Consider the following 12,320-nt stretch of genomic DNA (forward strand, 5'->3'; position numbering starts at 1 on the left):
GTCTGGGCACATTTCTCTGTCTGATTCAAAGTGCTGAATGAGCTTCTCACCCCACCCAGAACATACGTCTATCAATGACAACTCATACAATTAAAAATAAATATAATATACTTCAAAAGTATATTTCTCTATACATACTGGATAGTTATTATCTAAGAAATTATACTTTTTTAACTTTTGTACCAGATACAAAGAGGAGAAAATGCATTCCAAAAATATTGCTCTGAAATTATAATGCATTTATAAAGATAGGATGTCTGATTGAAACAGAAACCTCCAATTACAGCTCCATAATTGTGCATTGGCTAAAGCACAAAATAAGGTTGCCTGGAATGAAAACTGCAGCTCTTTTCTGAGAGGCAATCGGTGGTTCAGAGAAATGTGACATCACAGGAAGTAAATAATATACTTTGAATAATAGACAGCACAGAGACAGTAACTACTTCCACCTGTCATTAGCTCACAGGTTTAGTCACATCTGCATCACAGAGATCTACAGGTGAGTGCCAGAATCTTCTCTAGACCTCTGCTATACATACATGAAATAATATACTTATATGGACCATGCTATTTCTTATGGCACCAGAGACCTCAGAGATCTAATCAGCATGAGCATGATTCTTATTGACAAGTTGCAGCAAGTCGCAAGGTACTGTAAAGTCTGGAGAGCTTTATATAGTTTCCACAGTCAGCATTGTAACAGTGGTGGATCCCTGTCGAATCCAAGAAGTTACACAGTGGTCTTCATTAAGCTGTTTTGTTCTATATGTTATTTGTAAAAGTGTGCGTATTTAGGCAGAAAATTAAAATGACAAGAATGGCTTGTATGTTTATTAGAAGTTGCCAGAGAATAATCATAACTGTGCGCTGATCTTGTATTGAAGTGTGTGTGTGTGTGTGTGTGTGTGTGTGTGTGTGTATGTGTGAGAGAGAGAAAGCGAGTGTAGGAGTGCAAAGACTGTAAATTCAAATATTTAAATATTAGGGTTCATGCACACCCAACATCAACTCACTGGAAACATGTAAACACTTACAATTACAGACAGTATTAAACTTAAAATACCCTTCTGTTATTGTGCTAAAGTCATAAACCACATACAGACAAGTGGCCTTTTCAAGGATAATTTTTGATCATTCCAGCAATATTCTGGTGCCAGGCCATGCACAGTTGGCAATATCAAGCCTGGCAATTTTTTTTTGTCCTCATTAAAGTGAACCTCCGGACTAAAAATCTACTCAGCAGAACTGAAAAGGCTTGGTGTTTCTTTAACAGTTTCACAACAACAGAACTTTGTTTTTCTTACCAAAGCATCATTTTTACCTGCATTTTTAACTAAGCTCCACCTATCAAAGAAAAAAAGCCTGGGCTTTTTTTCCCTGATGCTGTGCAGAGCATGATGGGATTTCCTATGTTGTTATTCACGTTGCCTAGCAACTGGGAGAGGTGCTCAGGACGCAGGGCAGTTGGAACTGTGTCTCCTGCTCCCTGTCATCTCCTTTCAACCAAAAAGATGTCTGCCATCATGAAATCAAACATTTGCCTGTTCTTTTAAAACAGGGTGGGTAAGAGATTATAATACCTATCTATTTTAATTAACATAACTAATGTAACGTAATGACAGTATGTTTGTTTAGGCTGGAGTTCCTCTTTAAGTCAATCCCAGAAGATGGGGGATTTATGTACATTGTACAGACAAAACGGACAGGCAAAGTAATTATGAACAAATACTTTAGTCGCCAAAAGTTCTCTCTTTAATAAAAACATAGACAGTATGCAACAGTAAAGAGGACTGAAACATCATTTGTTCTTAAACTGGTTTAACTCTTTGGATAATTGTTTGTTTGTTTTTATATTAGATAGTACACATGGGATTGGTAGAGTGAAATGAATGCTCTTTATTTTATTAATTAATTAATTAATTATTTTTTATTAATTTAGATAAGATCTTTAATATTTACAAAGAAGAAAAATCTTATGCTGGGTACAAATGCAGTGGAGTATCTGCAAGGGTTCAGGGATGGCTTGTGCCATGGGTGCCATAGTACCATGGGGCCATGTTTGCCTCCTCGCTGTGCCGCCATGCCTGCCTCTGTGCCTCACCATCACTCAAACCTCAGATCAGATTTATTCTGTTATCTGGGGAACATGGATACTTAATTTATGTATATAATGTGGACTTTGGCTATTCAATTATTTTATCTTGATGAACTTGGCTATTTAATTTGTTTATCATGATGCTGTAATGGTAAGGGGAAAGGTTAGTGTCAGGAGTGGAGAGGGGGAAGGTTAGTGTTAGAAGTCAAGAGGGAATGGTAAGAATCAGAGTGGGAGGTTAGTGTTAGGTGTTAAACAAGGGAAAGATTAGTGTTAGAATAGAGTACAGAGAAGGGATAAGAAGAGATATTTCCAAAAAAAGTAACTTTGGCAATATCCCGAGCCAAAAAGCACAGGTGTAACGATTGTGGAACTTTCCCCGTGATCAGCGCACAACGCGTGCGCTGACACGGCGGAAATCCTCCACAAGCGTATAATTTGCAGGAACCCAGCAAAAGGTGCTACACACCCATAGAGGGAAAATTCCTGTCGGCAGATGGCGCTGGGGAGTGCAGAGGAACCAATCCTCTGTACCTCCACAAATGCCAGACAGGAATTGTACGAAACGCAGAACGCAATCGCAAGAGAGGCGATTGCGAATGAGAATGAGCAAAGGGACAGGTTGTATGTGTGTGTGCCAATCCAGTCGCCACCCCGCAACCGCATACACACAACAGCAGATATGAAATAGGAACGCGATCGCGAGAGGTGCAATCGCCAGACGAGACACAAGGCAGATCAGAACAGAATACGAGGTTAGCAAAGGCACAGCAAATAATACAATAAGGAGATACGGAAAATAACAAATGCTAGCTAACCGCGAACACCGCACTCATTCGCAACAGTGCACGCGGTTATGCGCGGTCTCCACGTGATAAGCACAATAGAGACAAGCACGCCTAACTAACCATTAACAGACAAACATGAAACAGAGGACGCGAGCGCTTGCTTAACGGTTACCTCACCGAGCCTCCAGCAAGCGTAGCAGACAGACACACGAAAACAGGGACAAGCGAGAGATAGGATCCACAGCACTAGCGAAAAGTGGCTAGCGCGATCCAAGTACAGAGTAGCAGAACAGAAGGATCCCCAGTGCTAGCGAAAAGTGGCTAGCGCGATCCCAGAAGACAGAACAGAAGGATCCCCAGCGCTAGCGAAAAGTGGCTAGCGCGATCCCAGAAGACAGAACAGAAGGATCCCCAGCGCTAGCGAAAAGTAGCTAGTGCGATCCCAGGAGACAGAACAGAAGAGATAGCTGGTAGCAACCGCTGCACCAGCTATACTCCAAGAACAGAGATCAGAACCATTTCCTGTCAACCACCATAGGGACAGGACAATGGCAAACAGGCAAGACAAGACAGAACAGGCAATACAGATAATACAATCCTAACAGCACTAGGGAAATCTGCCTAGCGCAGATTTAGGAATTACTCTAAGCTGATGTTCAAACAGAGAGCAAGGCTGACACCCCACCAGGAGTGTTACATAGGACGAAATCCTTATGAACAGCCAAGCATTGTGGGAAAGACATAGTACTTATAGTACACGCCTCCAATGAATGTGGCCAGGCAATTTGCATGACAACGTATGCAAATTCCTCTGCAAGCACAAGCTGCAAAACTGACAGAAGCTCTTCTTTCCAGAGTCCTGCAACATGCAAACCTACACAATGGTCAAAAGGCTGGCTGCCTGCACAGGCAGCTGAGCAAATCATCACAGTACCCCCCCCTCCAGGGTCGAATTCCAGACGACCCTCAAAACTGCTATTAGCAACAGACTCAAACTGAAGACTCATGAAGGTTGGGGTAGCCCGACAAGGTCCAATTCCAGAGTCAGTCCACCCGAAACCGACCTCATCGGAAACAGAAGCCACCGAAACATGCCCATCAGTACTACCAGTCTCAGTATAACACCCATCAGGACTGTGACTGCCAGAGAAGAAGCCATCGACACCCTCCAGACAATACCCACCACCTTCCAAGGAGCTAGTGTTGGGCGAACATCTAGATGTTCGGGTTCGGGCCGAACAGGCCGAACATGGCCGCGATGTTCGGGTGTTCGACCCGAACTCCGAACATAATGGAAGTCAATGGGGACCCGAACTTTTGTGCTTTGTAAAGCCTCCTTACATGCTACATACCCCAAATTTACAGGGTATGTGCACCTTGGGAGTGGGTACAAGAGGAAAAAAAAATTAGCAAAAAGAGGTTATAGTTTTTGAGAAAATCGATTTTAAAGTTTCAAAGGGAAAACTGTCTTTTAAATGCGGGAAATGTCTGTTTTCTTTGCACAGGTAACATGCTTTTTGTCGGCAAGCAGTCATAAATGTAATACATATAAGAGGTTCCAGGAAAAGGGACCGGTAACGCTAACCCAGCAGCAGCACACGTGATGGAACAGGAGGAGGGTGGCGCAGGAGGAGAAGGCCACGCTTTGTGAGACACAACAACCCAGGCCTTGCATGAGGACAAGAAGAGTGCGGATAGCATGCTTTGTACCGCCATGCAGTCATAAATGTAATAAAGATAAGTGGTTCAATAAACAGGGACCACGCGGCAACGCTAACCCAGCAGCAGCAGACGTGATGGAACAGGAGGAGGCGCAGGAGGAGAAGGCCACGCTTTGTGAGACACAACAACCCAGGCCTTGCATGAGGACAAGAAGCGTGCAGATAGCATGCTTTGTACCGCCATGCAGTCATAAATGTAATAAAGATAAGAGGTTCCATAAACAGGGACCGGCAACGCTAACCCAGCAGCAGCAGCAGCACACGTGATGGAACAGGAGCAGGCGCAGGAGGAGAAGGCCACGCTTTGTGAGACACAACAACCCAGGCCTTGCATGAGGTACCGCCATGCAGTCATAAATGTAATAAAGATAAGTGGTTCAATAAACAGGGACCACGCGGCAACGCTAACCCAGCAGCAGCAGACGTGATGGAACAGGAGGAGGCGCAGGAGGAGAAGGCCACGCTTTGTGAGACACAACAACCCAGGCCTTGCATGAGGACAAGAAGCGTGCGGATAGCATGCTTTGTACCGCCATGCAGTCATAAATGTAATAAAGATAAGTGGTTCAATAAACAGGGACCACGCGGCAACGCTAACCCAGCAGCAGCAGACGTGATGGAACAGGAGGAGGCGCAGGAGGAGAAGGCCACGCTTTGTGAGACACAACAACCCAGGCCTTGCATGAGGACAAGAAGCGTGCGGATAGCATGCTTTGTACCGCCATGCAGTCATAAATGTAATAAAGATAAGTGGTTCAATAAACAGGGACCACGCGGCAACGCTAACCCAGCAGCAGCAGACGTGATGGAACAGGAGGAGGCGCAGGAGGAGAAGGCCACGCTTTGTGAGACACAACAACCCAGGCCTTGCATGAGGACAAGAAGCGTGCGGATAGCATGCTTTGTACCGCCATGCAGTCATAAATGTAATAAAGATAAGTGATTCAATAAACAGGGACCGGCAACGCTAACCCAGCAGCAGCAGCAGCACACGTGATGGAACAGGAGCAGGCGCAGGAGGAGAAGGCTATGCTTTTTGAGACACAACAACCCAGGCCTTGCATGAGGACAAAAAGCGTGCGGATATAGCAGCAATGCTTTTTGCCGCCATGCAGTCATAAATGTAATACAGATGAGAGGTTCAATAAACAGGGACCGGAAACGCTACACCATCCCAGATGTTCATTGGTCATGTTACTTGGTTGGGGTCCTGGAGTGTTGCGTAGTCGTTTCCAATCCAGGATTGATTCATTTTAATTTGAGTCAGACGGTCTGCATTTTCTGTGGAGAGGCGGATACGCCGATCTGTGACGATGCCTCCGGCAGCACTGAAACAGCGTTCCGACATAACGCTGGCTGCCGGGCAAGCCAGCACCTCTATTGCGTACATTGCCAGTTCGTGCCAGGTGTCTAGCTTCGATACCCAATAGTTGAAGGGTGCAGATGGATTGTTCGACACAGCTACGTCATCTGACATGTAGTCCTTGACCATCTTCTCCAGGCGATCGGTGTTGGAGGTGGATCTGCACGCTTCATGTTCAGTGGGCTGCTGCTGCATGGGTGTCAGAAAATTTTCCCACTCCAAGGACACTGCCGATACCATTCCCTTTTGGGCACTAGCTGCGGCTTGCGTTGTTTGCTGCCCTCCTGGTCGTCCTGGGTTTGCGGAAGTCAGTCTGTCGGCGTACAACTGGCTAGAGGAGGGGGAGGATGTCAATCTCCTCTCTAAAGTCTCCACAAGGGCCTGCTGGTATTCTTCCATTTTGACCTGTCTGACTCTTTCTTCAAGCAGTTTTGGAACATTGTGTTTGTACCGTGGATCCAGAAGGGTATAAACCCAGTAATTGGTGTTGTCCAGAATGCGCACAATGCGTGGGTCGCGTTCAATGCAGTCTAGCATGAATTGAGCCATGTGTGCAAGAGTCCTACCAGAATCCTCATCATCCTCTTGTGAGCGTTGTGATAGTTGTTGTGATGCATCATAGTCGTCACCTTCCTCCTGGTCTGCTTCTGCTGACCATTCGCGCTGAATTGTGGAAGTCCAACGTGCACCGCTCTGGCCCTCGTCAGTGGTGGCATGAAATTCCTGCTCCAACTCCAGCTGTTCCTCCTCCTCTTCTTCGTCATAGCTGCTGGGGCCAGCGTTCCCTGAGGCGGATGGCCTGATGTTGGTACCATCACGCTGATCGTTTTCTCCTTCAGATTCCCCCAGTTGCATCATGACAGCTGTTTCCTTGATTTTCAACATTGACCTCTTCAGTAAACACAGCAGTGGTATGGTAATGCTGACTGAAGAGTTGTCACTGCTCACAAGCAACGTGGATTGCTCAAAATTTTGGAGGACTTGGCAGAGGTCCAACATGTTGGCCCAATCGGATCCACAGAAGCTTGGCAGCTGTCCGGATGCGCCTCGGTACTGCGCCGTCATGTACTGGACCACTGCACTCTTCTGCTCACAAAAGCGTGCTAGCATGTGCAGCGTAGAATTCCAGCGCGTAGGGACATCACACAGCAAGCGATTGTGGGGGAGATTGAAGCGCTCCTGCATCTTGGCGAGTGCCCCCGAAGCAGTACTGGAATTTCTACAATGTTTGGCCACTCGACGCACCTTCAACAGAAGATCGGCCACGCCTGGGTATGTCCTCAGGAACCGCTGAACTACTAGGTTCATCACGTGCGCCAGGCAAGGGATGTGTGTCAGCTTAGCCAACCTTAAAGCGCGAATGAGATTACTCCCATTATCACACACAACCATGCCCGGTTTCAAGTCCAGCGGTGCCAGCCACAAATCCGTCTGTTCCTTTATTCCCTTCCAAATTTCCTCCCCTGTGTGCTGCTTATCCCCAAGGCAGATCAGCTTCAGCAACGCTTGCTGACGCATGCCAACAGCTGTGCTGCACTGCTTCCACGATCCTACTGCTGCTGGGTTAGCGTTTCCGGATGAGGTACAGCTTTGAGATGCGTTGGAGGAGAAGGAGTCAGAGAGGTAGGTGCTGCTGTTGTTATCCAGTGGGAGGGACGGCGGTGCAGCTGTTTGCGGCGTGGGCAACACCCGCGCCGTAGCAGGTGAGGAATCGCTGCCAGGCTCCACAAGGTTCACCCAGTGCGCGGTAAGGGAGATGTATCGACCCTGGCCGAACGCACTCGTCCAAGTGTCAGTGGTGAGGTGAACCTTGCAGGCAACGGCATTCTTCAAGCTTCGGGTTATTTTGCTGACCACGTGCTCATGCAACTCAGGCACTGCAGAGCGCGCAAAGTGGTAGCGGCTGGGAACCACGTAACGTGGGATGGCCACTGACATCATGCCCTTGAAGCTGTTTGTCTCCACCACTCGATATGGCAGCATTTCGCAGGCCAGAAGCTTGGCTATGCTGGCTGTTACTGCCACGGCCCGGGGGTCATTTGCTGGCAATTTCCTCTTGCGCTCAAACATCTCCGACACAGACAACTGAACCGTAGCGCTGCACACGGAAGGGCTGTTGGTTGTTGTGTTTGATGAACACTGTGAGACCTCAAGAGCACTACTCCGGAAAGTGACAGTGTCAGCGTCGTCTGATGTTTGTGAATGTTGTGAACCACGCAATGGCTGGGCTACTGCTGCTGCTGAGGCGGGTCTGGTGGTGAGTCTGGTGAACCCAAGGGAGGCAGTGTTGCTGGTACCCTGTCCTGCCGCGTTTGCCCACAGAGTGGGATGTTTGGATAGCATGTGGCGGCTCATGCTGGTGGTGGAGAGGTTGTTAATACTTTTCCCCCTGCTCATGCGAGTCTTGCACACCTTGCAAATCGCCATGGTAACATCCTCAGTGCAGTCTTCAAAGAAAGCCCAGACTTTGGAGCACCTGCCTCCTTGCTGGCGATTTCTGTTTCCTCCTCTTTTGCCTCTCACTCTAACTTCCACGCTTGTGGTGCCTGAAATTGCGCGCCGCCTACCTTGTGGCACAAGGCGAACTCGTGCAGCAGTGGGTTCTTCAACAGACTCATCTGTGCTGCTGCTACGACGGCGATGTTCTCGTTCACAAATAAAATCTGGGTCTCTGTCCACATTGTCCATACCCTCCTCTTCCATCTCCTCAAACTCGTTATATGTCATTGTGGGGGGCCGCTGCCGTGGAGTAGAGCTCCCCAGAACAACCTCTGCGCAGCTCACTCCAACGTCGTCTTCCAGATCTTGTCGGCCGACCTCCTGCAATTGCAACCCCTCCTGCCCAACTTGCTCTGGGATTTGGGTTTCCGAGTCCTCCTCGGACTCGCCTTGTATTTCAGTGCGCGGTGCATTTCCCACAGTTAATGGTTGTGAATCCGGGCACAACATTTCTGGCTGTTCCTCCATTGACCTTTCATAGGTGGAAGTTTGTTGGGCTGGGAATAGCTCCTGCGAATACCCCATTGTGTCCTGAGGTAATTCATAGGACTGGTTATCTGGCAGTTGTGTGCGTGGTGTCGCTGCCGGTTGTGTCAGCTTTGTGCCCACTGGCTCCTTGTAACTGGCTGAGGACTCGGACCTCATGCGTGATGTGCTGGTGCTGCTTAACCCACTGCTGGACGCTTGAGAGGTCATCCAAGTAATTATCTGGTCCTGTTCTTTTGGATTTGTGAGGGTTGTTGTCCTGGACAACATGGGCGGTATTGAGTGGGTTTTCTTGGGTGCTCCCCTGTGGCCTGTACGTGAACCGTCAGGGGAAACACCTCTTCCCTTGCCCCTTCCTCTTTCACCGGATTTCTTCCTCATTTCACTTATCCTTACAGTACACGCTGACTGGCAGCAGTACAGTGGCAGTACAGAAATGCTATACAGTACCACTATTCCCAGCAGCGACACAGAGCACAATGCTATACAGTGGCGGGTGAGCGGTGTACTACTGTTCCCAGGCCCAGCAGACACAGAGTGGAAGTAAACACAATGCTATATAGTCTGGCTGAGCGGTGTACACAGAGTGGCAGTACACACAATGCTATATAGTCTGGCTAAGCCGTGTACACAGAGTGTCAGAAAACACAATGCTATATATAGCGTGGCTGAGCGAGGTGCACAGTGGCAGTACACACAATGCTATATTAGTCAGGCTAAGCCGTGTACACAGAGTGTCAGAAAGCACAATGCTATATATAGCGTGGCTGAGCGAGGTGCACAGTGGCAGTACACACAATGCTATATAGTCAGGCTAAGCCGTGTACACAGAGTGTCAGAAAACACAATGCTATATATAGCGTGGCTGAGCGAGGTGCACAGTGGCAGTACACACAATGCTATATATAGCGTGGCTGAGCGAGGTGCACAGTGGCAGTACACACAATGCTATATTAGTCAGGCTAAGCCGTGTACACAGAGTGTCAGAAAACACAATGCTATATATATAGCGTGGCTGAGCGAGGTGCACAGTGGCAGTACACACAATGCTATATATAGCGTGGCTGAGCGAGGTGCACAGTGGCAGTACACACAATGCTATATATAGCGTGGCTGAGCGAGGTGCACAGTGGCAGTACACACAATGCTATATATAGCGTGGCTGAGCGAGGTGCACAGTGGCAGTACACACAATGCTATATTAGTCAGGCTAAGCCGTGTACACAGAGTGTCAGAAAACACAATGCTATATATATAGCGTGGCTGAGCGAGGTGCACAGTGGCAGTACACACAATGCTATATATAGCGTGGCTGAGCGAGGTGCACAGTGGCAGTACACACAATGCTATATATAGCGTGGCTGAGCGAGGTGCACAGTGGCAGTACACACAATGCTATATATAGCGTGGCTGAGCGAGGTGCACAGTGGCAGTACACACAATGCTATATTAGTCAGGCTAAGCCGTGTACACAGAGTGTCAGAAAACACAATGCTATATATATAGCGTGGCTGAGCGAGGTGCACAGTGGCAGTACACACAATGCTATATATAGCGTGGCTGAGCGAGGTGCACAGTGGCAGTACACACAATGCTATATATAGCGTGGCTGAGCGAGGTGCACAGTGGCAGTACACACAATGCTATATATAGCAAGGCTGAGCGAGGTGCACAGTGGCAGTACACACAATGCTATATTAGTCAGGCTAAGCCGTGTACACAGAGTGTCAGAAAACACAATGCTATATATATAGCGTGGCTGAGCGAGGTGCACAGTGGCAGTACACACAATGCTATATATAGCGTGGCTGAGCGAGGTGCACAGTGGCAGTACACACAATGCTATATATAGCGTGGCTGAGCGAGGTGCACAGTGGCAGTACACACAATGCTATATATAGCGTGGCTGAGCGAGGTGCACAGTGGCAGTACACACAATGCTATATTAGTCAGGCTAAGCCGTGTACACAGAGTGTCAGAAAACACAATGCTATATATATAGCGTGGCTGAGCGAGGTGCACAGTGGCAGTACACACAATGCTATATATAGCGTGGCTGAGCGAGGTGCACAGTGGCAGTACACACAATGCTATATATAGCGTGGCTGAGCGAGGTGCACAGTGGCAGTACACACAATGCTATATTAGTCAGGCTAAGCCGTGTACACAGAGTGTCAGAAAACACAATGCTATATATATAGCGTGGCTGAGCGAGGTACACAGTGGCAGTAAACAATGCTATATATAGTGTGGCTGAGCGAGCGGTGTACTACTGTTCCCAGCAGCGACACACAATGACTGGGGGGGACCCTGGCTAGCGTGGCTGGAGAGCGAACTACCCTGCCTGCCTACCCAAAGCTAAACCCACAGACAAATGGCGGAGATATGACGTGGTTCGGGTATTTATTTACCCGAACCACGTGACCGTTCGGCCAATCAGAGCGCGTTCGGGCCCGAACCACGTGACCCGTTCGGCCAATCACAGCGCTAGCCGAACGTTCGGGGAACGTTCGGCCATGCGCTCTTAGTTCGGCCATGTGGCCGAACGGTTTGGCCGAGCACCGTCAGGTGTTCGGCCGAACTCGAACATCACCCGAACAGGGTGATGTTCTGCAGAACCAGAACAGTGGCGAACACTGTTCGCCCAACACTACAAGGAGCGTCCGAAAATACCAAACCTGCCACAATACCTGTTCGAAGTGTCCCTTACAACACAAAAGCCACCGTTGATCTTATCCAGGGGACTAAGCAAAATTTCTCCCGGAATCTCCCAGAACCTTTTGAAGCTCCACAGAGATCCCAAGAGGGCAGAACAATCACCAGGCTCACATGGAGAATTACCAAGAACCCCCATGGAACCAATGACAATTCCGGATTCAGAATTACGAGGACACCCATCAAGATCAAGACTTTCAGGGACCACTTCTGGGCATGCAAGCAGGCAGGCTAAATCAGAGCATGTCTCCACCGAGGAAGCATCTGAGTACGCTGGTAACCGAGGCACACTTGGGCTTTCTGGGTCACAGAGCACACTGGGGTACACCAGCACAGGAGAAACCTCAGGAAGTGTCGGGGAACTGCCAACCTCAGAGTCCGGCACGAGGAAACCAAAACCAGGACTGGGCAGAGAATCATCACGAGCAATGGTCTCAAGCACTGGACTTTCAAAAGAAGACTCGGATTCAAATTCGGAAATTTCTGTGACTGCAATATCATCATTGACTACACATGACTGAAGCTCCACCAGAGCTGAAAAGGTAGCCAGCAAGGCAGCAATGCCTACGGAAGAGGGCAACACCTCAGAAGGACTTGGGGGACAGGAGACATCTCCTACAAGTTCTGCACCCTTTGGGAGGAACTCAGAGACC

At 48.4% G+C, this 12,320-nt stretch overlaps 1 protein-coding gene across 1 annotated transcript in view; it reads left to right on the forward strand.

Moving 5' to 3' along the window:
• The first annotated feature begins 627 nt into the window (after positions 1 to 627).
• TMEM40 (transmembrane protein 40) overlaps positions 628 to 12,320 on the forward strand; it is a 93,524-nt gene continuing 81,831 nt past the window's right edge. Inside the window, exon 1 of the mRNA XM_068251731.1 lies at positions 628 to 649. The gene's annotated coding sequence lies outside the window, so the exon portion shown is untranslated. The remainder of the gene's footprint in view (positions 650 to 12,320) is intronic.

The sequence above is a fragment of the Hyperolius riggenbachi genome, chromosome 9 (assembly GCF_040937935.1).
Source record: "Hyperolius riggenbachi isolate aHypRig1 chromosome 9, aHypRig1.pri, whole genome shotgun sequence".
Classification (NCBI taxonomy): domain Eukaryota; kingdom Metazoa; phylum Chordata; class Amphibia; order Anura; family Hyperoliidae; genus Hyperolius; species Hyperolius riggenbachi.